At 37.7% G+C, this 27,223-nt stretch overlaps 1 protein-coding gene and 1 pseudogene across 2 annotated transcripts in view; one reads left to right on the forward strand and one right to left on the reverse strand.

Annotated features, from left to right (window-relative positions):
• Slc44a5 (solute carrier family 44 member 5) overlaps nt 1-27,223 on the forward strand; it is a 373,608-nt gene that overhangs the window by 141,097 nt on the left and 205,288 nt on the right. The gene's annotated exons all lie outside the window — the stretch shown is intronic.
• Nucleotides 9,340-11,539, reverse strand: LOC100716685 (UDP-N-acetylhexosamine pyrophosphorylase-like; annotated as a pseudogene).

Genomic DNA, 27,223 nt, shown 5'->3' on the forward strand with positions numbered 1-27,223 from the left:
TACCTGTTTATTACTAGAATCTTGAATGAAACTTTAGTTTCATTGAATAATTTTATCTAAAGCAACTGAAGGATTTTGAGAGTCCCTGGAGTGTATATAAAAGTCAGTACAGGCAGGAAACAATTTTTTAAAATCCCTATATAAAGGGTCATACAAATGAACAGCATTACTTGTAAACTAGTTTAAATTTGCAAAGTAAGAGTGTGGAAGAGACCATTTATTTGTATTTGTAAACCGAGTCAAACTTCTCAGTTACATAAAGAAACATTTAAGAAGAAAAGTTTCATTTTGCCCATGACTGTGTTTGTACAAGTTTTATTTTTAAAAGCAGATGTTCAAAGTCCCCAGAGCTGAGTTTATGTTTTATGAATATATTTATTGTCTTAATCACATTTCTGTTACTGGTAGTTGGCTAGAATTGCAAGTCATTCTAAGTAAAGTTAAGTGGAAATAGGAAGGCAATCCGGTGGTAAAGCAGAGTACTTTAATAATGCTTTCTTTTAAAATATGGCTTCTCATTATCATAACATTTCAAATCCCATTTGTAGCCAGAGTTCCAGAGTTCAAGAGCAAGCATTCTGAGTGCCTGCTGTTAACTCTCATTCATACAGAAAGAAGAGCGCAGAAAATATGTATTTAGTGAGGCTGGTTTATGTAGTTTACACACATAGCTTTAATTCTGATATAGTTCTCCTTGCTCTTACTAATACCTACCTGCTACCCTGAACAATCCAATTATAAAATCACCTCTCCTGAGATTATTTCCTCCTATTTTTTTTAATTTAAGAGCAAAACTTGAGCACTGTTTTTGTACAGGAACGTTTAAAAGTTCTGGTTATGTGGTAGAACATCAGGTAAGGTTCTAGTTGCCTTACAGACCGTTACTTTTGGGTTGCCTGTGCATCATGGGTGCTCATGGCACTGTGCTGATAACGATGGGCTTTCTGAGTTCGAAGGAAAGCTGTTCTATGTAGAATTAATATACTTCGGCTTGGGTACTTTCTGTTTATACTGGGCAAGTCATCTGGTTTCTGAAAGCTCCTGAGTGTCTTCCCTGGGAAAGTTAAAGTAGTAACATCTCACCTGTTCTATGTAAAATCTTTCCTGTTTGGATTGGAGTAGGTGTCTCCGGGGTTCTGCATGAACTGTTTATCTTTTATAACCCTCAGGTCAAAAGCAATGAAGCATTAATTAAAGTGAGATCCCCAGGGTATCTTCCTTTTTTCTCTGAGCTCATCCATTTCCATGACTTCAACTATTCCCGTGGCACCAAGTCTGTGTTACACTTGGACCTCATTCCTGAGCTCTAGACTAGGTTCTTTTTGCCTGGAAGTTTGTCCTTGGAATTTCATTATGTTCAATCCCAAAATCATCATTTCCTCTAGTGTCTTGCCTTTTTTCATTAATTCCTTATGTATTCACTTTACTAAAGCATTGGGCTGGGTATCGGAAATGTAAAAGTAGAAAGCGTAGTTGCTTTCTTTACTGAGATTACAGACTCATAATACAAGTAACTCCATAATAAACTCAACAGTGTGTGATAAGCATTTCCTTCCATAGTTTTGGAGGAAGCTGGATATAGTCTGGATTCTTTTCCTCTCATTTCTCACATTCCCAGCGAGTAATTCTGAATCTGCTTTTCTGAGTCTTCTGAACTTTACGTCTCTGTCTGTAACATAACCACCTTAGTTTAAGCCATCACAGTCTCCTTTTTTTGCCTGCAGTGATGGCCTTCTGATTGCCTTCCATGGCCCCAGGCTTGCCTTCCTCAAATCCATCTTCGATTCTGTTAATGGGCAGCCTAAGTTGTATGTTTTTCCATGATTGAAACTCTTCAGTAGCGATGTTACCTGTGGTATAGCCCCAGGTTCTCAGCAGCACCTCGCCAATATTAATTCCTCCCAAGTATTCAGCCCTTTCCTTTCACTTTAGACTTCAGACCAAACATTTGTTTCATGCTTTGTGACCCAGAAATCCCGGACTACTCATATTTGGGTGCCATTTCACATACTAGGTCACTCTTTGCCTCTGAGCCTGAACTTAACTACTTTTTTCTTCTGCCAGAATCACTTTGTTAAAAAAAAATATTCCTTTGTCAGCATTTTCAGGTATATTTTTTTCATTCTTTATAATTCCTGAGGTTTTTTCTGCTTTCCTTAGTGTGAGTTGGTAGTGTTCTCTATTATTCCACTTGTTAAAGAATGTTGAAATTCTGCTTATATTTTGAACTTACTTAATAGATGGTAAATTCAGTGAAGCTAAGGATGATGTCTTAGTCTTTGTGTCCTCAGAAACCCACAAGGGATGAGAACAACAGTCCCTGAGGTGGACACACACAGACATGTCATAACCTAGAAGTACAGTATTGGGTACATGACAGATGCCTTATAAGCGCTTGTTGAGTTGACCAAAGGATGCGCTCCTGGATTCTTTTCTAATTTCATTTTGTGCTATTTGCCTCCACTCAGTTAATTCATTTCTGGGAACACCTTCTGGTTCCTGTGGTCTACTTTCGAAGGGTTTTCAGGCTGATTCTAACACCTTTCCCTCTCCTTTGTGCAGTTAGTTATTATCTGCTCTTTGACAGCATGACTTAGACACCTCGTATTCCGGTAAGGCTCTGTTCCTTTCCGCTACCGTTTAGGACAGATTAGGACACTCACTTTTATTTTCTTAAATCATCTTCTATGATCCTAGCACAGTTTATATGGAGTGTCCTTCAGGGATTATTTGTCTTTCTCCCTGACTAGACTGGGACCTCTGGTATCTGTTATTACCACTATGTCTATTATATGACAGGAATTTAATAAAGGTTACTTAAAGAAAGGAGAAAGACAGTTATTTTTTCCTGCATTGAAAGAAGGAAGAATTTAAATTTTGAGAATCTATCATGAGTCTGTCACTATGTGCTAGCTCTTTATTTGGTACTTGGGGTGAAAAGCAATCAGAGGCAAGGGACTTTGCAAATAGCATTTCCAGATTTTATAATCTCAGACTCGTGTTTACCCATAGGTTTGGGGCAATTATTTACCCCATATGTACTATAAAATTTTTTTTATTTCAAAAAATGTGTGGCCCTATTGTGGAAACCCACAATTCATTTATTTTATAACATTCTCTACTTTATTGAGGGTGTTGTATTTGAATAGGTTATAAGATATTTCTGAAATAGGGTAACATTCTTTTGGGGGTGTAGAGCCAGAGAATGAGCTGATGTATCTTCCTAGCATGGTGATATTTACTTATACCTACTGCTTTTTTCTAGTTCCATATGGTGGAATAAAGATACCTTAATGCTACCTTCCTCTAGAAACTCACACAAACTGTAAAGCAAACAGAGAGACTCATCCACTCACAAATTCCATAAAAATAAACCAGGGAAGAAAGCTCTATGTTCAAGTGAAAACAGGAAAGAGACATAATTATGAAGAATTTCAGATAATTATAGTGAAAAGTAATCAAGTGTGAGTGAATATTTAGAGCCCAAAGAAATCTTAAACATTAGGTAAAATATCTGTATAAATAAGTGACATAGACGTGAAACACTCACAGGTAACATGAATAATGTTCCTATAGAGTTCAAGGTACATAGCTGACTCCGAGAGAGCAGGGTATAAGAGAGAAGGCACACATGCCAGCTTCTCTGGTTAATTGTAACCTCGATTCTTAGTTGAGGGAGAGTGCTAGAGATAACATTGGGTAAAGAAAATACAAAAGGAAGTTTATATTTCCAGGATCTGAAATTTAAAGTTCTTTGCTACAATCAGGATGGCCTCATGCATGTTTAAAGTTTGAAGAAGAAAAGCATGTAGGGAAAAAGATACCACAGATGAGATGCGATGTTGTAATCAACAAGTGGGTATTGAAAGTGCTCATTTCTCAGTTTATATACTCAAAAAAAAATAAGTGTATGGTTAGCACAGATTGGTAAAATGTCAGGATGTTTTGACAGTGCATAATAGGGAATTTGACATTGCTTTGGCTCTGGGAGGTTTGCTTTGAGGAAGCAGTTTGAGTGGAGAACTGAGGTATAGGTCAGTGAGGTGAATGGAGGGGAAGAATATTCTTGTCAAAGGAATGAGCACATTCAGAATCTTTGTGGCAGGAGAGGAAACCGTGGGTGCAAAACAGAAGGCAGATGTGACTGGAGCCAAAGACTGGGCAGAATGGAAAAAGGATAACCATGGGGAGTGAGACCCAGTTAAAGGAGGTTCAAATATGAAGAGTTCTTATTGAGATTCCTAAGAACAAGGGGATGCAATTGAAAGATTTTAATTGGAAACATGGCAAGGATAGAGTTTCTTTTTTTAAGTTGTCTGTTTGGGTATAATGAAGACGATCACTTGGAGCAGATGGCAAGGTGCATGTACTAAAATCTGGACAGGAGATGGTTCTCCAGACAAGGTGAGTAGAATAGGGAGGTAAATTAGTGCTTTGTGAAATAAAAGGAGGTAAATAGACTCCGTTCAGTGCTGGACTGGATCTGGGGATACGTGTTTGACAGAAATCACTGATTGCCTTGGTACACATTTTCCCTTTCTTCCTGTAGAGATAGCAGCATCGCCCCTAACGAGTTTGGGCTGGGCACATGAGCACACATTTGGTGGGCTAGATGTGACCCTGGGCTAATCTAGGGCTGCTCATCTTTGCCTCTGAGATTTTCATGAGCTGAAACATGGACACGGTTCTAAAGATCATTTCCATCTGTGCGGAGCTGAACATCTACACACAGGCTGCCAGCCTAGATTCCAGGGTGATAGCATGGAACTGTGCCTTCTAGTGTTGGTTGTCCTCACTTGTGCATCTTGTATCTGATAAAAGGTCATTTCCTGCCTCGATGGAGCCACATGTGTTTGTGTCTCTTTGTTCCAGGTGGTGGGAGGGCACTGCACTAACTCAATGCTATTCCCTGAGAGAGGAAACATTCCTTGTGTCTCTCAGTGTTTAGTCTTCCACAGACTTGGTTATATTTGGAAATAATGTTTGGTAAATATTTCACATATTCTTATGATACTTTTAATTTTTAAATTAATTTTATTGGTACTTTTTGATATACATAATGATTTATTTTATATTTTAACCTGAGTAATTGCTAGAAGTGTTTCAAAATTAGGTAGTATTGTATGGGTGGTCACAGATTTATTCTTATAAGAATAAGCTTTACTAATTAAATTTTATTTAATTGTTCTATCATCTAAATCATACTTCTCAAAGTCTTAAGGTATAATGAAAACCTGAACTGACATGTTGAATTTTAGATATGTTTATTTTAATGACTTTGAGTTGGTCTATCAATCTAGTTAAACAAAAAGTAAACAAGGCAAGAAAAAACTGAAGAGAGAAGGAAAGAGAAAAGAGAGTTAACTTGCTTAAGTTTCTTTTTTACTTCCTTTATAAGGGTCTCTAGAAAATCATTTTAATTTTAAGAAGGATTTATATGCTCTATGCTTAATAATCCACTTAATAATTTTATTCAGAATAGAAGACAAACTCAATATTCAGAATCCATTCTCTTTCCCTGAAAATCCATACAGAGAGAAATAACTTATTTTCTTTGATATCTTAAAGATAATTTAAAAGTATTTCTATCAAAACATATCATGTATTATTTATCCAGATAATGATTATTATCAAAATATTAGAACCTAGAAGTAGGTAAAATTAAGTGCTAATGATTACAAAAGTATTCTTACTTTACCTGATCTATATTAAATCCACTTAGAATTTTATGAACTTTTCCTATAAATTCAGGGATAAAAAAATCAATGAAGGACTTCAATTCTTACAGTGATCTTAATTAAAAAAAAATATGGTCCCCTTTTTTCAATAGTTCAACCCCTTTATACTTAACCATAGAGAAATCATTGGAAATATATTATGCAGCTGTTCCTGTGTAACAGTTGAAGCAGTAGAATTATTGGCTAACAGAAGCTATATTCTTGTTACATTTTAAATAAGACATCTCTTGGAAGGTTCTGATGTTCAGTCCAGGGCATGCTTTCCACAAGCTTTCCATTGTTTTCTTGTGGTATAGAAAAGTTCATTACCGAGTTAGATGATACTGTAATCTATTTGCAAAGATGCGAATGAAAGAGCCAATTTCATCTCAATGATGATTTCTGGAGGTGCTCTATTTCTGAATCTTGCAGTGTTAAACACTGGAAAGTCAATGAAAGAAATGATTATTCTTTCGCTAAGCATGCAGACTTTGGAGTGCATTGTGACCCCATAAATCAGTAATGATGCAAATAAGGTTACTTACAAGATACTTTTTCCAATTAGAGAAAGTTTAGCTATGATTTTCATAGCTATTTGAAATGGACTAGAATTCACTCAACCATCACCTGTTTTATGCCAGGTTCTAGTTACTGTTAGTGATGTTGAAGAAAGAAGTTTCTGTTCACATAAAACTTTATTTTACTGAGTTACATACAAAGAAATATAGAGCAAAGTGATGTCTATGTAATCAAGGCAAATAATGTAGAATAAAGAGATAGGAAGAGATGAAGGGGGCAGGACTCATTACGACCCCAAATCAGAGGTGGTGTGTATGTAGAGAGTGTAATAAAGTTATATCAAGATCTCAAAATTTCTTAGCTACTTTTACAAAAAGATGTAATGATCCTGAGGTAGATTAAATGTGCGTCAGCTAGAAGCAGTGAGAATGTGGCTGTGGCGGACACAGCCTGAGCCAGGGGAAAAGGTATGGGCAGATGTGATTGGAGAGGCATCCCAGGCAGGACCAGATGGGCTAGGTGGATCAGAGTGAAGACTCTGGAGTCTGTCCCTGAGAGTATGTGATCTGCTGTGTGATCAGAGGGTCACTCCGATGCATGTGGGCTGTGGACTGGCGGAGGAGTAGTTAGGGTACAGTTGGGGATCCCGTGGCTGGGATGCAGAGGAGAAAAGCTCATGGATGTGATTCAGTTTGGGGGAGATTTTTGCTGGATTGAATGTGAGATGCAGGAGAAAGATAAACCAAGGAGAAAACTAGGTTTCTGCCTTGAGCAAATGAATGAATGTCATTTCCTGAGCTGTGGAAGACTTCATAGGAAGAGGAGAAATCAAAAAAATAAAAAGTTTGCTTTGGGCATGTAAAGCTGGAGTTAGCGGCTTTTCAGACATCCAGGTGGAGATATCACAAGGCAGTTGGACATCAGTATGGACCTCCTAGCAGAGGTACAAGATACAAACAATTTGTGAGGCTTAGAGTGTTGATAGTGTCTCAAGCTATGGAAGTAGGTGAGCGAGCTCTCTCTGTCTCTCTCTCTGTCACACACACACACACACACACACACACACACACACACACAGAAACTTGATTGGTCAAGAGGAGGAGTACTAAGGCAGAAGGGTTATAAACAACATGTATCAAGAGAAAGGCTGTCCTGTTGTACTTGTTCAATCTCTCGTACTGTGAGTTAATCATTTCCCACTTCTGCATTCTTCCTCAAATCTCTCCATCCTCTCTCTATCCACCCCAGTCTCACTATGAGCTTATGGTTCTTTTTCACATTTTACTGAGGAAATAGAGCAGCTTTGAAGAGAACTTTACAGTCTTTCTTCCCATCAGCCAAATGGCATCTGTATCTACTCTGCCTTCCCATCTGTTGAAACACACCATCCCGCTTTATCTTCAGCTGGACCCTGCACTTGTGCATGGGACCCGCTCCCTCTTTCCAGTCCAAGGCTTCAGTTCTTGTGATTATCGCTCATCTTCTCTTGCTTCGCTAAGCACTCCCAGGTTGCTGTATCCAACCCTCTTGTACACAGACACGCAGTACTACCTCCCATTGTAAGGGCAGAATGAGCAAAATAAAAATAAACTACCATTTCTCCTTTATCTTCAATTTTATTTCATTTCTAATCTTTATAGTAAAACTGCAGGTCAGATATCTGAATATGCTTTTGCTAGGTTCTCATCTCCTATACATGTAAGTTAATTTTCACTTGATTATATAATCTGTTAGATGATCTTATAATTTTCTCCTTTAATCATTTATTGTAGAAATCATATTGATATTAAACCATTTTTCCTTTCTTGGTCACAATCTTTTTTATATTGGTAATTTAAAAAAATACTGTGAAATTTTTCTGTCTGTATTTTTGACCAAGAAAAGCTGAAGTTTTTTTGTAGATGTGCTTTTGGATCAAAATTAATATAATAGATTGCCAAATGGGAGTTTAGAAATATTTTATATTCTTATCTTTGGAGAAATTTGGGTATTGATATGTGTTCCTCAAAATTTTGGTAGAACTTGCCTGTAAAATAATGTGAATCCTTTTTCAAAATATGGATTTTTGAGTAGTCATTTAAATGCTTCAACAGTTACTACTCATGTTTTTTATTAAGTTTTCATAAGTTAAATTTTTCTACACATATATACATTTTGTTTAAGTTTATAAATACTGGCATAAACCTGTTGAAAGTATTCCATTATCTTTAATTCATTCTATATACATTTTCTGTAATCCTTTCATACTTTATTTTCTCTTTCTTGTTCATCTCAACCAGAGTTTTCTATACTCTTTTTTGATACTTTCATAGGCAGGGTTTTTTATATTTTTCTAATCTTTATTTAATTTTCTATATTTTCTTCAAGGTTATTTTCTAGCTTCTAAAATTAGTGGCCAGTCCCATTAATTTTTTAGCACAATGTTTTCTAATATAAGCTTGTCGGCCACAAGTTTAGAGTAAGCCATATGAAATTGCTGATAACTGAGTGCTATTGATTTTTTAAAATGTCAATTTCCTATAATTAACTGCATTTTTAATCTCTCAAAGTATTGCCTTCATGGCTTCCATAAATTTCAGTATGGGATATTCAAAGAATCAATGCCAAGTTTAAAAAATTTCATCATTATCTGTGAGTTATTTAGAAGCCTTGGGAGTATGTACTTATAAGTTGCATACATTTATTTATTTTCATGTTTGTTTTACTAGTTATTTTCTTTAAAAGTTTAATTGATGATAAAATAAATCAAGCACCTAGTGCCACAGAAACCTTCTGAGATGTGCAGTACATATTATTACTATTATGTACAATTTCAACAACAAATACTTCTGTTGGACATCCTGTCTAAAGTTAAGCTATGGGGAACTTCCTAGATGGCCAGTGTTTTCCTTGACTTGTGAAAATTACACAACTAAAAAATACAACTAAAATCTTTGATAAACTTACAATCATAAAGACACTACTGTTCAATCATCTTGTTCTTGAGCAGTTTGTAGTTGTGGTAGGAGTTCAGCAAAATAAAACCTTGTGAATGTTCAAACTTCAGTCTTCCAGGAAAGGTCCCGTAAGTTTACAGTTGCCTATCAAAATTAAAAGCTATCTTCTATTGTGGCAGAATATGGTAGATGGTTAATATATCACTTTTCATGAGTTCATGGACCCTGTTCTCAGCAATGATTAAAGGTGCGTGGAACTCTTTATCTGCCATCTAATTTTCTAGTCCTGCAGTATAGGAGATAAGAGGAGAGATTTTACACTGGATTGATACATTGTTGGCATTCTTCATGTGGGGAATTGCTAATAGGTGAGAACTGTTTTCATCTATGAAGTGGCCTCTCACATTGAAGACACAGCAGCGATGAAGGTCACTGAAGCATGCCTTGCAATGGTGGAGGTGTTCTTACAATTCTGACTGCATTCTTTAGCAGGGAAGCCTCATCTTCTCTATATGCCACAAACTGTTGCAAATCCCTATATGCCACAATCCCTATATGCCACAAACTGTTGCAAAATGGAAGATGTCAAAGACAGAACTTTCTGTCTTTATTTGGCTTGTCTGGCTTGATCATTTCCTCCTGGGAATCTGCAAGCGGGACCTTCTTTTGAGCCACGTGGTACTGCAGCTGAGGTTCATAAACACTGACAAGATCTCTCAGAAATGGTACAAGCAAGAAAAGTGCTGATCAGCCTGCACGGAAAAGCATTTCTGAGTTGTTGCCAGGGAAATCTAACTCTATTCCACCCGTCCACTTCATCTGCATGGCAAAGCACTCTACCAGGTTTTGTAGGGCTCATCTTTTTTGCCACCTTTGCCCCACAGTCTGCTTCCTTCTGTATGCAAAATCCAGTGAATGGTGAGCCTATTAACCAGTATATCAGCTGCACCATAGACACGCATACTCCAAATGCTTCTGTGCTCCACATCCTCCACAATATTTTGAGCTACAGGAGCCCAGTAAAGATCACCATTTCCATCTGGAACCAGAGAAACTTTGCTCTTCCCTCCCAATATAATTTTCTCATCAAAACTCATAGTAGACAATATTTCCTGCTGAAAACAGATTACATTCTCCTTCAAAAAATAAGAAAACCAAAGTACTTGTGCTTTGTGAAGAACTCCTTCATAGCTTCTATTGTTCTGCCCATGGTCATTATATTTGCATTTGTTGCCATAGTATTTTTCCGGCCAATTGCTATAGCTTCAGGATACGCTATGTCTAAATCTTAAAAGTATCATTAAGAAATGGCAAACCAACGTCATACATCTCCTTGAGAGGTTCACCTTTAAACTTTGGCCTACCTGCCCACCAGCTAGGACTGCTACTTTGTTAAAGAAATCTGGAAAGGTTCTTCCTTTACCAGGCCTAGAGCTGGTCTCTATCCTACTAAGCACTGCCAGCACCTCTCTGGGACAAGTTTTATTAGTGTACCTACCTTTTCTTGAGAAGAGGACTGGTTAAATTGTTCGACGGCCTTTTGAAAACAATTCAGATCCTCAAAGTTCATGGTCTCGAGTGTCACATAAAATTCTGCTTACTGGGCTACTTCTGGCTAATCCCGAAATATAGTCCAGGTGTAGACAACTAGATTTGAGGCCTTTAACATCTGTAGTGCTCTGGAAGCCAAACTTTCGGAAGAGTGGGCTATGATTTCTGTACTTGTGAACCTCCCTCTTCTCAGCCGCACAACTGTAGTCAGCTGAGCATCAGGGTGAGGGTCCATGGAAAGAAAATTGGCAAGAGAGAACTGTGCAGGGAGGGGGATTTTGGCTCAACTGACTTAGAGGATTGTTCCTGAAGGGCAGGCCAGAATAATATAAAAGCATATTAAATTGTCCTAATATATATCATCTCATAGTATATACATTGGTATATGTAAAAATATAACATCTAAATGTCTTTTGGCTTATCTTAGACTATTGCTGATAAATTCTGTCACTGCTTATCCAAAAATGTATTTATTTTGCCCTTATCCTACAAAGGTAGTTTTCCTGAGAACAATTTTGTTACCTGTTTCCAGGAAATCAGGTTCTCTGGGTTCACTTCCTGCCCCACTGGCTGCTCTGCAGTCTGCAGCTTGCTCTTGCCGGAGTCCTCCCTCTTAACATTGGTGCAATGCAGGATGCAGTGTTGGAATCTACCTAGTTTCCTGACTTTCTGTACTGTCCATGGATTGTTGACTCCCAAATCTGATGTCTCTGGTCCAGCCCTTGTGAATGAACTCTGAACATCTGGATCTGTGCTAGCATCTGCATGTGAGCAAGAAACATTGCGAACTTCACGTATTCGAGCTGAGCGCCTCATTTTCCCTTCAAGCCTGGTCTGTCCTGAAGAGCTTTCTTCTTCATAGTGATGGTCACTCCCACGTTCCCATTGATCCAGCCAGAAGCTCTCTCTTTTATAAACGACTTTACGACCCACCAAATTCTTCGGCGGCACTTCAGAGATGACCACTGCTGACCATTGGTTCCATTATTACCATGCACACAGCACCATGCTCACCATAACCTACATTGCTTTCAGCTGGTTTTCTGGCTTCTCTTTTTCCCTCTTATAAAGTCATCCTGGTGAAGTCATTCTTCAGAAATGGAAATCGGATTGTGAACTGGCTCTGTTCAAAACCCTCTGATAGCTTTCAATTCTCTTAGAGTAATATCCCAAGTCCTTACGGTTGCCTAGAAAGGCCCCCATGTTGTTCTTTTTCCTGGCTCCCTTTTTCTTTCTCTTTTTAAAATTAAGTTTATTGGTACAATTTAGGTGCATCATGATCATAGTCATCCTAGGGAATTTGTACCTGTGCATGATTTATCTTGATTCCTCTTTTTTCTCCCACTCTTCTCCCTTCTGCCCCTTTCCCTCCTTATTTACAAAGCTTTGCTTCCATTTTATTCTCCTTTTATTATTTATTTTTCTATTCCCTTCCTCCTCAGGTCTCATTAGTTTTGAACAATTTCTACCTATTTTCCAATACCTAGTGTACACTGTGGTCCTTATTTACACTTTTGGTTTCTCACACCAGTGAAACAATATGATGTTTATACATGTGTATCTTATTTACTTAATTTAAGAGTATGGTCTCAAAGTGCATTGATTTACCTGGAAATGTCTTTGTGGCTGAGAAATACTCTGATATATATATACACATATACATATATATATATATATATGTACACATCTACATATATATATATATATATTCCTTGATTATTGGGCATTTAGGTTGTTTCTAAGATTTAGCTATTGCAAATTGTGCTGCTATAAACATGGGTGTAAAAATATAGCTATGGTAGGATGTTTTAAATTCTTCTGGGAGGATATACGGAATGGGAATAGCTGGGTCAAATGGGAACCCTACTTCTAGATTATTGAGGACTCTCCACACTGATTTCCATAGTGGTTGCATGAGTCTGTAGTCCCACCAACAATGAAGAAGTGTTCCTTTCTCCCCCACAGCCTCTCCAGCATTTGTTATTGGTTGATTTGTTGATAATAGCCATTCTTTCTTGAGTGAGAAGGAATCTCAGCATTGTTTTAATTTGTGCCTCTAAATGATGAGTGATGTGGAACTTTTTTTTATATACTTATTTGCTGTTTGCACTTCTGAGAAGTGTCTATCCATTTCAGATGCCCATTTTTGGATTGGGTCTTTAAATTTGGGGTGGGAGGTGTCCTGACTTTTTTTTTTAGTTCTTTATATGTTGTAGCTGTTAGTCCACTGTTTGAGGGACAACTGGCTAAAATTTCTTCCTACTCTGAGTTGTCTTTTCGCTCTATTGCTAATTTCTTTTGCTGTATAAGAAGTTCTTCATAGGATATAGCTCTCCCTTTTTAAAGAACTGTATTTTCTATTGCTTTCCCTATCTCTCCTACTGCTGTAGCCACACTGATATCCTTGTCATCTGTGAACCTTGCCTTTGAGGTGTCACATGACCTTACAACTTTCTTTCTGTCTTACGCTTTCTTTCTAGCCGTCTGTCCATTGAGCTTCCTCATAACTTCCTTTAGGTTCTTGTCCAAATATTACTTGTTCAGTGAGACCTTCTCAGACTACCTAAATAATATTAAAATTTGCAAACTCTTTCCTTTTTGGTTCTACCATTTCCTTTTCTGTTTTTTATCCACAGTATCTGATATGTTTGATTAAATTATTATCTGTCCCGGTCACTATGGTGTGAATTCTAAAAGGTGGTGATTTTCTTTTTATTCCTTAGTGTCATCTAAGCAAGTTAAAAAGCACAGAATTCTATGTGAATATTAATTTTTTCAGTGCTTTTCTGAGTATATTTCCCTCCTTTTCTCTTGGATTCCATTTTTCTGCTTAGAAGCCTGCTGCCAAAATTTGGGTAAGAGCTATTTTCTTTCCGACTCACTTAAGATTGTCTCTTTATTTATACTTCTTCAGTTTTCACCGCATGTGTCTTGGGGTAGGTATTTATGCTTTGTAAATTTCCCTGCTTGGCAGACATTGTGTCTCCAGGGTCTGTGGCTTCATTTTTGAATCAATTTTAGGATATTTATTGCCAATATTAATTTTCTTACACTCTTTTGTTGTCTCCTTCTGGACATTCAATAGAGGACTCTTAGGTCTTTCCATTCTATATTTCCTTTCTTTGTGTCTCTTGAATGGTATACATTTTATTTTTCTGCGCTGCATTTTGAATGCATTCACGTCTGTCTTCCAGTCAGATTCTAGCTTCACTTGTTCTGTAACACTGTTACTGTTTCACTAGGTTTTTGCTATCAACAATAGTGTTTTTCATTTATAAATATTTCATTAATACTTTTAAAAATATGTTGGTTTTAGGCCATTTTGTGCTGCTATAACAGAATGTCACAGACTGGGTATAATCTCTTTAGTTTTTTGATAGGCCTTTGTCCTATTTTTAGCTTTCCGCTTGCATGCCTGAAGACATCCGAATCTATTGTTTACTGTTTTGGCTCGTTTGCATATGGTGTGTTAAGTGTAAGTTCATATTTATTTGACTTTAATCCATGGGAGTGCTGGGAGACTGTATTGGAGATGCTTTTCCCTAGAGTGTGTTGATATTTGCTTTTGCTCAGAGTCTGGGGTCCTGTCTATGTGGGATCACTTTAGTCTCTCTGAAGTACTTGGATTAATTTGAGGGTCTGAGACAGAGTTCTCTTGCCTCACAGCTGACCCAAGGATTAGTCTTCTTAGTAAATAGTGAGGATGTGTGTGTGTGTGTGTGTGTGTGTGTGTGTGTGTGTGTGTGTGTTGCTTTCCCTGTGGTCTGCTGCCTCTACATGGTGCTCCCTCCTTAGAGTCCAGCTCTTACCTTTGTTTTGTTTTTTGGTAGCGGTAGTAGAAATGCTCGGACATTTTTCGTAGCATTTTCAAACCCAGCAGCTCTTTAAAACAGTGTGTTTATTCCTGATCTACGTGGTTTGTAGCAGAAGGGCTCTTTCAAAAAATCTAGCTTACCATTCTGAGGAAGCCATCTTTCTGCCTCCAGGCCACTCCAATCAGGCCTTCTTCATCATGCATTTCGGGAAGCTACACATGTCAAGGTCATTAGTAACTTCCAGACTGCTGAATCTAAAGATCAGTCTTTATTTCGCTTCTGCTCTTAGCATGATTTCTCTCTTCTTTGTGAATAACAGCTTTAATGTCTGAACCAAACCTGTGGAATAGCTGGGATTTGTATTGCTTGATTTTCCAGCATCATTGTTTTTGATATTAGGATGAGTAAGAAGATGGTTAAGTAGGTCTTGATGATGACCCACTCCAAGAGATAATCTTGCTCAGAAACACTGCCACGCGCAGTTCAAGAATCCAAAAATACAAACGTAGTACTAACAGTAAATAGAAGGAAATGTGCATTACTGGGAACCCACTGTACTCATACAAAATTTATTTCTCCCCTTAGCTAACATATTCTCTTGACAAAGATGTCACTCTTGACAATCTCTTCTCAGAAGTAGAAGGGCGAGTGACTGCTTCCTCGCTATTTCTAGTAAATTTTTAGAAACTTATAAAAATTGGCCATCCATCCATACCAGCTGGTGTTGGAGGTGATGCTAATTATTCTGCTGTTTTTTGTGCCACCCTGATTTATCACTGCCATGGTGCCTTATAGGCCCCACTGCACTTTCGACCCTCTACTTCATTAGTAATGAATGAAGCTTCCCTTGTTGGAATTCTGCAATTCTCTGAAAGACAAGCTCTTTTTAATAAATAATATTGTAGGCTAAATGTGGACAACAGAATTTGGGATTAAGTAGCTTGCACTGTAAATCCCTTAAGGATTGTGACAGATATTGAGATTAAGTTAAGACCCTGGCTCATTATTAAACAAAATATGTGGAACTGCATATATTTAATGATCAACACTCAAATTTGATTGGTTTTTAAATAGATCATCGTGATTCTCAAATAATAGTCTTGTGTGTGTACCTGAAAATTCAAATGGAAGAGTATTCTAGTTGATTTACTTGCATAGATCCAGCTATATTTCATAGGGTAGATTCAAAGGAAGCAATGATCCTATTTTTTACAAACCAACATTGAATTCAAATGTTCACTATAAAATAAAAATATTTTGGAATCTGCTGCATCTGTGTGAATTATTTGAGTTGGATAGGATAAACACATGAAGTCCGGTTGATTAAGGTTCTTTTCAAGGAATAAAATATTCAGTAATTGCTAATAGAAAAAGAATTTTATAACAGTGACACAGTGTGGAGATTATAGAGCCTAAATATCTTGTATGTAAGTCAGAAGTAGCCACATTTACTTGTTCTAGTTTTTAATATTAGCCACTACATCCTTGAAATAACCAAATTGTGATATTTTCACATAAATAATTAGCTTATTCTTTATGGTGAAGACTGTTAAATTTACTATTTTATTATATTAAGTATTTTATAATCAATGTAGCATAAAATTTATTAAAAATAGTATTATGTTCAAATATAACTTTGTAAGCTATAGTGTTTCCATTAATATTTTTGAATTTCTTTAAAATCATCATACAAATTTAAAAACAATGTAGGAAATCTTCTTCCTTCTTGTAAAACAAATAATAGATAACATAAAGCATGTTTTAGTCTATTCGGTTTTGAAAGGCAACTCTTATTTATCATTATAACTTCTCATCTAATCTTGAATTTAAAAGGTTGAAATCTAACTATAGGCTCAAATTGGGTCATTCTGTGATCATGTGCATGTGATGATAGTGGAGGTACGAGGGCTGAGAAGAAAATACAAAAACTCAGGTTGCAGAGATCTTTTAGAAAGAATGCTGCATTACATTGTTAGTTATTTTATTAAGTGAGAGATATAGAATCCAATTATTCCATTTTGAGATGTGAGTTCTCATTAACCAATGAAAGGAATGTATAAGTATACTATAGAAGAATAAATGAATCCAAAGGTACCCAACCTAGAGAAGAGAAGTAGGTCTTTTACTCCACTGCACCAGTACCCTAGATCCAGGTGGGGAATCTGAGGGGCCACCGGTGTAGAATATTTTAAAAATGCAGATGAATCATCTCTAGCTATGGGCTACCTCACCTACACATGGGTCCCCTTCAGATGGGAACATAGGTGTTACAGTTACCTAAGTAAGCACACTGTGTGTGTATGTATGTATGTGTGTGTGTGTGTGTGTGTGTGTGTGTGTGTGTAGACAGAAGTGATGTGCTGTCCCACGCAGCAGTTCTTTGGTTGTGTCTTTGGTTGAACCAGGGATCCTGGTGGTGGCTTTGACAAGTTTAGAAAAAGAAGCACATTTTCTTTCCAATGACCAAGAGTGATGTTGATGTGAAAGACTAAGTCTTCAAAAATGGAGATTTTTCGACAAGAGTCTTAGTTTTCATGTTTAACTAAGAGTCTTAGTTTTAAAATTGCAGACACATAATTTATTTTGCATATGCATTTTATTTAATATATTAAATTTTAGTCAATTGACAAATGTATTTCAGTTAACTAAAACTCTGTGTGACCTGGCAATGCTTCATAGGTTTGGGGGGTTAGAATGGGTGGACAGAATATATTTATTTTGGACTGAATATGACAGTAACCAAAAGTTATTGGACTTTTTTAAAAAAAATAGCATGATAGAAGAAGAGTTCCCTAAGCACTTCAATGATCCTTGTATTGAGTGCTTCTAGTGAGGGACACTGGTTTAAGCATAGTCCTTAAGGAGCTTGCTTTCACCTATTTGAGGAAATAGGTGTCCATAGCTAACTGTAAGCAGGACATAGTGCATTGTGTGCTATGTATAAGTACTAAATGCTGGGGTACAGAGAATGGAAAACAGTTACTCCAGAACAATTACTCCTTACATGAAGAGATATTGAAGAGAAATTTTAGTTTGACTTTAAAGTTTGAGTGGAATATCAGTAGGTAGAGATAGATAACAGGCATTCTAAATCATACTCCTTATATAAGGAGTATAGAGTATATTCTAGAAATCAGTAGAAAAAGCACATGTGGCCAGAGTGGCAGGGGGACGGGAGATCATGCAGTGTAGATTAGGATGAGATCTCAGGAAACTCTGAATATCATACCCAGGAGATTTTGCCTATATGCTATAGCAAGAGTCAAGGAAGATTTCGTAGCAGCAGATTTACAGACCTAGATTTGTGTTCTAGGAAGCTAATTACTGGCAGTGGAAGTTAATTTCTGCAAATAAGTGTTGAGTACTTGTGCAGGGACCACACAATGACTGAGAGATGCTTCAGCCATCGGAGAATGTAGTCTATCACTAAGAAGAAAATGGATAAGGTAAAAAGATGAGTTCATAGGCTTTGTAACAGTTTCATTGAGTGGTGATAACAGTTATCTAGGGCAATGGCAGAGACAATAGAAAAGTATTGGGTAGGAGGGTCAAGAGACACTTCTGGAAAGTAGCAACAGGAAGGACTCAAAGCCCAGTGGAAACTGTAGTAAGGGAGATTGGTAGTTTCTAACCAGGTAATTGGGAGGGTGCTGTAAGATAAAAACACAGAAGAAAGGAAAAATAAGAGACAAGAAGGAGAGTAGCCTGAGTTTTGTTTTGTAGCTTAGGGTACCAACATGAATATCTATGAGTGAGATAAAAAAAAAAAGGCACTTAGAAAGGTAAGACTGAGTGGCAGAAGAAACATAAAGACTGGAATTAGGAATCTGGAAGATGCTGACAGAAAAGGTACCTGAAAAAGTGTCAGTGGTTAAGATCCCCTGTTAGTGTTAAGTTTTTTTAAAAAAAGAAGCGGGGTGGGAAGAGTGCTAGACACATTACCCATTATGAATTTTAGGAGAAATTGCTAGACTTAAGGTATAAAGATACTTTAGGAAGAATGTTAATAGTGAGGTCTGCTTAGCAATGTCAGAGGTGGTTTGGAGGTCGACTAGAATGAAGATGAGGATAACTCGTGGAGTTTTAAAATTAGAAAATGGTTGGCTCCTCGGAGACCAGCTTCAGCAGAGGAGTGGGCTCAGCAGTTTCATTAGACTGTGCTGGAATGAGCACATGTGAGATGGGACGATAGGGAAATACATGTTTTCACCCATTTAATCCATAAATATTTATTGCGCATTTGCTTGCTCATTTGAGAAGAAGGGGGGAGGAGAGGAATGGGAAAGTTTTATAAAGGGGAAATCAGGGTTGAAGATTTTTTTTATGTGTGGGTTTAACCTCTAGCAGAAGGAACAGAACCGGACAGAGGGAGAGACTGGGATGAAAATGAAAATGAAGTAATAGAGTCATATTTCCAACAGGGCAGAAGGGGTGAAGTCATCCTAACTGCAGGTGGGAGGGTTGAGTTCGGCCTGGAAGGGTGTTGCAGGGGCAGGGAACTGGAGTGGGGGAAGTTGATCTGAGACTATGTCACAATTCTCAGTTTTAACTCACACTAATCACTGCCTTGTTTTATGGCTTTTATTGTTTGTGAAATGGAATAGTAGCATTCGTCTTTGGAGCAGTCTCTCACATTTTTGCAGGTAAGGTGAACTCTCTCTGGACACCATTTGAGAGGTATTTGGGGCTGCAGTGTTCAGATTCCATCTAGTCACTGCAGACCGTATCATGAAATGAAGCTGAGTGTAATTTTCAGGAGTGTTGCACATAAAAAGTGTCTCTCAGGCCGTGCTGTACTTGCGTAGATCATAATGGCCATTCTCTGGAAACAACTCCTCTTGGAGTCAGTTAGTGGTGATCATGTGAAGTAATAGCAGTGTCAGCCTCGGAGTGTGGAATGACATAAATAACATTATAAACGTTTTTAAGAGCTTACAGGACGATGTGGTATTTTCACTCTTGAACCTATGAGTGTTGGGAACCTGGGTTAGTCTTGCAGAGGATGCTAAGGTGAAAGAGCTTCCCTTTGTTTAGTCTGTGCTGAAGAGATCACTCTTTCCCATCAGAGTTGCAGAAATATTTGCAGGGCCCAGTGGAGATGGTCTCAGTGTGGGTAGAAGAAATCGGTTTATGGTAAAGAAGAGCCTCACTTTGGTTTAATTTCCACCAAAACTGCTTTGACTATGAAGGTGTTTAACAAAGATTCATTTTTAGGAGCTTCATCAGGCAGCATGAGAAACACATTTCATAGAGGTTTTAGAGCAATTGAGTTGAGAGCAGAGTTGACAAGAAAACTTAACCTTGATTTAATGCAAATTGCTCACCAAAATGAAGGAGGAGGGGTGAAGAGGGCACCTTATTTTCATTATTGACATGAACTGGCATGACATTCACATATCCTAAGTGGGAGCTGTCTGCACACAGACAGAAGAAAATGAAGATATTGTAAAAATTCTATGTTGGTGAAATAATTCCCGCCTGCACACAAAGGAATGAAATTTGAAGCAGACATTCCTTTCTATTAGGAAATAAACAAGCTGTACTTTCGAACATTTACTTGAATTACATGTTTTCATCTAAAGGACTGACCTATTCCTCCCTTCTCTTCAGATGGCAGTTTTTATTGCTTAGTTTTTGCTACATCGTCAAGAATCTTGTGTATTTCTCATTGGACATGAATTAATAATGCTTTACCTGCAGCACAAAGAACTATTAAAGTGATAAAAAGACAATGAGTGTATTTCAGCTCGCCAATAAAAAACAAAAATCCACTCCTCCTCTACCCCACTAGACTATTAAATGCTGAAATATCCACAGGCTCTCTGCAGAGAGGGTCACATTGAGGTTCTATTGAATAAATAAGCTAATTAAACCGTGACATTTGAAAACAATTCTGAAAAGTTCTAATTAATTTTTAAACAATATCAAAATAATGATTTGGACCTCACATTCTTTTAAAATATCATAACCCAATCAATCCCACAATGCATTATGCCACAAAAGGCTACCGATTTTCTAATGGTTAGAAACACAGTTCATTGGTCTGGATATCATGATAGCCAGAAGGGGGAAAAAATCCATTGAGATTTTATAGAAGTGAAAAGAATTTTTAATAGTTTTATTGACTCTCCTTAGTATTTGCTTTATTTCCTTCTTGATAGTATGTTGGGGAATGGAAAATATTCAACTGCAATAATTTTTTGTTTAAGCTGGTGTTTACCAAAGATTGTAGGATTGACTGTTTTTGGCAAAAGCAAATTTTTCAACTCAGTGAAAAATGTTTGGATCTTTCCTATGAAATTTCCACTTGTTTTCTGACCTTGGCTTCACCTAATTGTGAAGACAAGTGACCAATTCTTACTCACTGGTTAAGACCGTGGAATTTCTTTGTGATTGATACCTGTGTGAAATTTGAATGTTTGAATGGAACTGTGCGCACAACATTACAGGAGAGGTTGGGGAGAATACTGGGGAGGAAGCTGAATCTGCAAGGGCCTAAAAGCCTGAGCTGCCTTTGCTACATTCTTGCTTCATCTTGCAGTAGGGTTTCTCACCACCTGTGTAAGATTTCCTGCTGTGCTTGTTACAAAGGGAAATGTGAGGGGTCCCATTCAACCTATTGAATTAGCTTCTCTGAGGATGGTGCTTACAAGTTTGCATTTTTAACAGGATTCAAGATTTCATGTTATTTAAGAACTGATCCCCTGAATAAAGTCTAGGTTTGCAGGTACAGCTGAGATAGCCTTTTCTGAAGAGTAATAGCTTACAGTTCCCAACACTCATAGTTGTCAGTGGGGAAACTCATGCCTTTCTCTCCACCTCATAATGTTTCAGGATCAACAAGATTCTTAATAATGACTGGCTTAGTGTATTTCTGCTGCTGTACTAAAATACCACAGAATGACTAATTCATGTAGAGTAGATGTGTTTTTCTCATAGCTCTGGAGCCTGGGAGTTCACAACTAAGGTGCTGTCAGGTTTGGTGTCTGATGAGAATGCAGTATCTGCTGCTATGATGATTGAGTTTGATTGGCAACTTGATTGGTTTGAGAGACACCTAAAATGTTAGTAAAGCTTGCTTCCGAGTGTGTCTCGGTGGGTTATGGGCATAGACTCTGGGGACTGCATCTGGGCTCTGGCCTTCTCATGTCTAGCTCTTCGCTTGCTTTCTATGAGTTGAGGAACTTTCCCCCACGATGTCCTTCCACCATGATGTTTCTGCCTTGGAGCCTGCTGATCTTGGACTGTAATCTCTGAAACCAGAAGTCAAACTAAACTTCTCTTTCAAGTTGCAGGTTTCAGGTATTTTATTCCAGTAATGGGAACTTTGACTAATGTAGCTTCCAAGATGATGCTTTTTTGCTGCATCCTCTGGCATGGAGGAATGCAGTGTCCTCATATGGCAAAAGGTACTTTGCGGGTAAAGAAGGACCAGCTCCATCAGGTTGTTTTGTAAGAATATTTTTCCACTCATAAGAGCAAAGGTCTTGTTAGATAAATACTTCACAGAGAGCCCCACCTCTCAACATTATTGGGGATTAAGTTTCTTAACACAGAAATTTGGCGACAATATTCAGACCATGATTTTTGACCACATAGCTCACCTGACAGTTCCTGTGGATTCCTTTATGTCAGAGAGCTATGAGAGATGGAAAACCAGTGAGGCCCATGTCTTTGTTTTCACAGTTATACAATATAGTGCCTGGCACAGTAGATGTTCATAAATATTCTTCAAATAAATCAGAGTTAAGACACGGATCCACTCCTTTGTTATTCCTAGTTTCAGTTTTTTTGGGATAAAATTGACCAAAATGATATATATTCAAGTTGTATACCTTGGGTGTTATATATTGTACACACTGTGAAATGAGTATCACAATCAAACTATCCAGCTCTTCATGTAGTTATCAGCTGTGAGGAAAATATTTAGCTCTACTATTTTTTGGCCTGTTAATCTTGTTTTCAGTATGGATAATATAATGAAGTTTATAAGATCTTATAACATAAATAATGAATCCGATGTGGAAAAACAAAAGTGGGTGGAGGGAGAGGGGAAAAGAAGGGAGTTAAATGTATTATGTGTCTGCTACGGTGAGTGTAATCATTATGTACTGAAAACATGTACTAATTAAAGTAAAAAAAAAGAAGGGTTAAAAGGGTCAGAAAGTAGAAAGGTAGTTCCCAAAGGTTGATGAGTGGGAGAAATGAGAGGCAGGTGGTTACAAATTTGGAGTTATGTTAAGTTTTAGGAGTCTGATGCACACCATGGATTTGAAATTTGCTAAAAGACACGGGTCTACTACTTTACCTAAGGAAAATCACTTTTTTGGGGGTGAAGCATTTTCAAATGAACCTAGTTCACGGCATTTCGGATCCAGATCTAACTCCAGAGCCTGTTTCTTGCTTTGTTAGAATGTGCTCGTCTAACGGGTCCAATTGCTACAATGTAAATTGAATACTTTAGAACATTCTGTGCATTTTTTTCCTGTATGGATGCCTGATGGGATGTATAAAGTATTAAAGAATATTTGGGTTGATGATGATTTCTGTTTTCCTAGAACATCCTATTAAAACAGTCTCAGAAAGAGTTTTTACTGTTGTTTTTGAGATGAGGTCTCATATTCTCCAGACTGGTCTCAAAACTTATAAGGTCAGACAATTATCCTGACTCAACTACCCAACAGCTGGAACATCTGACTAAAAAGTATGCCACTACATCTGACTAAGAAGTAGTTAGTTTTTAAGTATTAGAAATGGTTACTGCACAACTTGACAGTGAATCCAATTGTCACCAAACTCCAGCTCCTTACTCAAAATACTTAAGAGTGGGGCTCAGGTATGCATCCTCTTTTAAACTATAGAGAGAATTCTAAGGATTGGATGACTACTTTTACTGAATGCAAAGTAATGTTGTAGCGAAAACATATTTAATATATCACCTTTGAATTATTTGGTATTGTGGGAAGACTGGAAAATTAAAAATCTTACTGGCACGTAGTAACTTCATGTCTGATTGCAGTTATTTATTGCTCCTACATCTGTTTGTTCTACTTAAAGTTAAGTGTTGAGTAGATAATCTCTCAGGTTATTGACAACTGTTCTCCCACTTGCAATTTCAGGCCAAGGTAAAACCAGATACTGGAATAACAGAGTTGCACAGGTGGTGTACATAGCCTGTGGCAGCTGTCATTTATTTTTTCCTGAATAAATCTTTCTAATTTGGTGCTATGCTGGGAATGCCTGTCAGGTTTAGTTTATTATGCTAAATAGTACCCTCTTGGATGAAGCTAATTTAGCTTCCAAAGTCACATGGATTAGCAACTTTCACAATGAGGACATCTGATCAGATCTCATTTTGCACCCTATAGCTTAATTTGGGTTAGCAAACATTGTCAGAGTTCCAACTATATCAAGCACAAGGCTAAATTTTGAGATACATAGATTAATATGTAGTCTCTGTCCTTGAGTTGCTAATAAGGATAATGGATGCACAAACAGGAAGAGTACAGGCAGTGTGATTGCCCATAATAGAAAACTGATGAGTTTTAATTTTCTTGTTTTTGCATGTGGTCACTATTTCCAGCACTTTCTTTTAAACACAGCAAAGCCTTGCCCTCATGTAGGGCCTGAAGGAGACAAAATATATGAGTCAACTGTATTTTTCATGGAAGATAGGACACTGAAGAAGACATGATGACTGGAATCTGGTTTTAAAATTTAAAAAAAAAGGAATGAATTAAAACACCATGTACTTCATTGCATCTTAACAATGGGAAAGCATGAATACATGATCTGTGGGGTATACAACACAGAAGCTCGGAAGTAGTACATATTTGAGTAGGCATTAAGCAAGCCCTCACTGTGAACCAGCATGATGCATGGGCCAGCGTGGCAGGGGGACAGCCAGACATCATCAGCTCCTTCTGGCGTGTGGGCTGGCAAACAACAAGAGCCAATCCCCTTCTTCCCATGCCCCAGTAAGCAACCAGCTGATCCAGAGAAACACAGGCTGCAATGATAGCTACTGAGATGAAATACAATTTTTTTTTTGTCTTTTTCCTTTTTATCGGTACCGGGGATCGAACTCACGACCGCCTGCTTGCAAGGCAGGTGCTTATGCCGCTGAGCTAAATCCCCAACCCCTGATGAAATGCAATTTGATGCTTATGGTATTCTGGTGTTTCACTGACCTTGCAGGTCTAGGGCCAGTGGTCTGATGATCTATTCAGAGGATAGCAGTAGGCAGTGTGGCCTCTAGCGGGGATCTCCTTCTGAAGGTGGCAGCCATTGTTGATTCCATATTATCTTGTTTTGGAGTCTCATATCATTTTCACTGTTTTGTTGGGTTGGGTTTTGTTCTGGTTTGTTTTGTTTGATTTTGTTATATCTGATGGCATGGGCAGCTATTGCAGGGATAACGACATACTGTGGTAGCCATTTTGGATTTACTATTATCTTGTTTTAAAGTCCTTTATTGCACTCACTGTTTTGTTTTTATTGCTTCTATTCTGTTCCATTTTGTTTGATTTTTACTATGTCTGAAGGTATCTGCACCTATTTTGAAGACAATAAGAGGCATTATGGTAACTGCTGTTGATTTCCTATTGTTTTGAAGTCCTGTATCACGTACAGTGGTTTGTTTTCATTGGTTTTATTCTGTTACATTTTCTTTGGTTTTATCCTTTTAAAAATAAAATAAATAAATTTTTAAAAAGTAGGCTTTTATAGAGCTTATAAGGAATCAATAATAATCTAAGTTTCCTAGACTCATTAAAAAAATGAAAACTTCCTCCTCTGATCTGGGCCCAACTCTAGTTCAAGCTTCAATTTTCAGAGAATATAATGAGGATAAATGGAAGATCTAAAATCTAATAGCTTCTGGGTTTCAGGTGACGAACTGATACGTTGGCATTTCAAGCAAAATTATAAAAAGAATGAGTTTTTGCCCTTCTTGACTTGGAAAATCTTTTATGACTTCTCTTCTTGAACTTTCAGAGGTATGGCCAGTGCTTTTGGAGTGCTTTGCAAGGAAATGTCCACTACAGTTGAAAATGAAATGCTGAAAATAAATCGTAGTGCTGCAGTTTTGGGTGTATACTGTATGCTAGGCACTATGTGTAATTCTCACAATATTCCCTACTATCATAATTTTACCAAGAAGAAACCTGAGACACAAAGTTGTTAAAATTGCAAGTTCAAACAGCTAATAAGTGGCCGAGGTAAGGATCAAGCTCATAAGTTAGTTAAGAACCTTCCGATGGTAAATAGAATAAATAAATCTAACCCCACTTAAAGGAAAAATGCAGGACCCTCTGATGTAACCAGCTGATGGGAAACAAGATTGGACCTCTAGAAGAGATTCACTTTCCAGCCCCAGCCCTCACTTCTTTCTGTTTTTGCTCCGCCGCCTCTTTCCTTTTGACGGTTCTTGGACCCTGGAGTTAGAACTTTTAGAGTAAGCAGCAGGGTATGATGGTTAAAGCCTGACAAAGACAGGAGCTTTGCAATGATTCACCAAGTGACCGCGAGCAGCTCACTGAGGCTGTCCTTGCAGAACTCTCTGTAGCTGCCTGATCTTTCTTTAATATAAAGTGACAAAGAACACTAGAGATTAGAAAGCACTTTCCATAATTTCATAATTAACAGCTCCATGGTTTCTTCTATACATATAATTTTTCCAGATTTATTTCCCAGCATACTTCCCCCATCCCGATTCTTCCTGGACAGAGATTGGGCAAGCACATTCACTTGACTGCATGGAAACTAATGATTAATGTGTAACTTCTCCCAGAGTTTAGACCTTGTTTAAAGACACCCTTTGAGAGTGATTCCCACAGAATCTGCAGGATGAAGTGTCAGATACCAAAGGAAAAGGTTGGTATCAAGCACCTTTTGTGGGCATCATAAACCCAGCTAGAATTCTTCGACTTATTCTTTGCTGGTATTAATCGACTATAGGAATTTCCGAGGATACCATTCACTTGAAGAGAAAATGTTACTTAATTGAAAAATCTAAACAAAGGGCTTGTTTTCTGCATTAGGTAGACAAGGTGATGCTATAGTAACGAACATTCTCCAGACTGCCAGTGGCTTAAAATAAAAAGCTTTATTTCTTGCTCTTGTAGCGTATCCATAGCAGGGTGGCAGAGAACCCGGCTGACTGATCATTGTGGTCCAGCAGCACCACCATCTCAGCACCCTCAGCACCTTGCCAGGGTGTGTCTAGAGACTCACTTCCGGTTTACCACCCGTTCTGTTAATGTATGTGACTGGTTCACTGGTCAGAGAGAGAAACATGGGCGCTATCTACACCACAGGCTGGAAGGAAAGAGAATTTTATTTGACCAATAGATCATACATGATTGCCACATAGTCTAGCAGCTTTTCTGAGCGGACATGATTACAGAATATAATAATTAGGCAATTCAATGGTTTTTACTAAGGGCTAGGTACTGATTTAGTCATTGAATGTGTATCATATTTAATTTTATCCTCTTGGCAACACCTTTATTCTTCCCATTTTAAAGATAAGAAAACTGAGGCACAGGGAATTAAATGACTCATCCGAGATTCTACCACAGCCCAAGGTTGTCCATGCTTTTAACCACTAGGCCATGTTGCTATATCATTTTTGTGTTTCTTTGAGCCTTGATTAATCATGCACATTTGTTAGAAAAATTCTGAC

The sequence above is a fragment of the Cavia porcellus genome, unplaced genomic scaffold, assembly GCF_034190915.1.
Source record: "Cavia porcellus strain 051 isolate PalLab524CR breed Dunkin Hartley unplaced genomic scaffold, mCavPor4.1 scaffold_1, whole genome shotgun sequence".
Lineage (NCBI taxonomy): Eukaryota > Metazoa > Chordata > Mammalia > Rodentia > Caviidae > Cavia > Cavia porcellus.